The sequence below is a fragment of the Serinus canaria genome, chromosome 25 (genome assembly GCF_022539315.1).
Source record: "Serinus canaria isolate serCan28SL12 chromosome 25, serCan2020, whole genome shotgun sequence".
Lineage (NCBI taxonomy): Eukaryota > Metazoa > Chordata > Aves > Passeriformes > Fringillidae > Serinus > Serinus canaria.
The window spans coordinates 12516814-12518384 of record NC_066338.1 but is presented as its reverse complement, the minus strand read 5'-3'; positions in this window follow the sequence as shown (position 1 = coordinate 12518384).

The following is a 1571-nucleotide window of genomic DNA, read 5'->3' as shown; positions in this document are numbered from 1 at the left end:
ACCACCCAACCAATCCAAACCAATCCAAACCAGCCCAAACCAGTCCAAACCAGTCCAAACCAACCCAAACCAGTCCAAACCAATCCAAACCAGTCCAAACCCCTCCAAAGCAGTCCAAACCAGTACGAATCAGTCCAAACCAGTCCAAACCAACCCAAACCAGTCCAAACCAATCCTAACCAGTCCAAACCAGTACGAACCAGTCCAAACCAGTCCAAACCAGTACGAACCAGTCCAAACCAGTCCAAACCAGTACGAACCAGTTCAAACCAGTACGAACCAGTAGGGGCGTCGCTCCTCGGGGCTGAGGCTGCGCCAGAGCTGGGCCAGGTCCCGCGTGGCCGCCGTGGACGTGAGGCCGGGGATGGCGCTGTCACCTCAGTGTCACCTCAGTGTCACCTCAGTGCCACCAAAGTGCCACCAACCCCCCCCCCAGTGTCACTGCGGTGTCACCGTGATGTCACCGCGGTGCCACCAACCCCCCTCCCCACTGTGTCCCCTCCCCAGGGTCCTCAGGTGTCCCCGAGGTCCCCCCCGCGCTGTCCCTGTGTCCCCAGGGTCCCCATCCTCCCCGTGTCCCCCTCACTGTCCCTTCCACTGTCCCCTCCCTGTGCACCTTGCTGTGCCCATGTCCCCAATGTCCCCAATGTCCCCAATGTCCCCATACACCCCCATGTCCCCCATGTCCCCAATCCCCCCAAAGTCCCCAGTGTCCCCCAGGTATCCGCAATGTTCCCAGTGTCCCCAATGTCCCCACATCCCTCCAATGTCCCCAATGTCCCCCAGGTGTCACCAATGTCCCCAGTCTGCCCAAGTGTCCCCGATGTCCCCAATGTCCCCCAGGTCCGCATAACCCCCAATGTCACTGATGTCCCCAATGTCCCCAACACCCCAAATGTCCCCAATGTCCCCAATATCCCCACATCCCCCCAGTGTCCCCAATGTCCCCAATGTCCCCAATGTCCCCATATCCCCAATGTCCCCAATGTCCCCATATCCCCAATGTCCCCAATGTCCCCCCGATGTCCCCATGTCCCCAATGATCTCCAGTGCCCCAATGTTCCCACATCCCCCCAATGTCCCCAATGTCCCCAATCCCCCCAAACCCCCCAATGTCCCCCGATGTCCCCAATGTCCCCCAATGTCCCCAGTGTCCCCAATGTCCCCACATCCCCCCGATGTCCCCAGTGTCCCCAATCCCCCCAATGTCCCCCGATGTCCCCAATGTCCCCAGTGTCCCCAATCCCCCCAATGTCCCCCGATGTCCCCAATGTCCCCACATCCCCCCAATGTCCCCGATGTCCCCAGGTGTCACCTCATGTACTCGCGCCGGTTCACTCGGCAGAACATGATGAAGCCGTTGACGCACTTGCGCTTGCGGGGACGTCCCTGTCCCTGTCCCTGTCCCTGTCCCTGTCCCTGTCCCTGTCCCTGTCCCTGTCCCTGTCCCTGTCCCTGTCCCTGCTGTCCCTGCTGTCCCTGTCCCCGGCCGCGGGTCCCCCCCCGGGTCCCCTCAGGGCCACCGGAGCCCACCGGGTCCTGCGGGGACAGAGAGGTGGCACCGGGGTGGC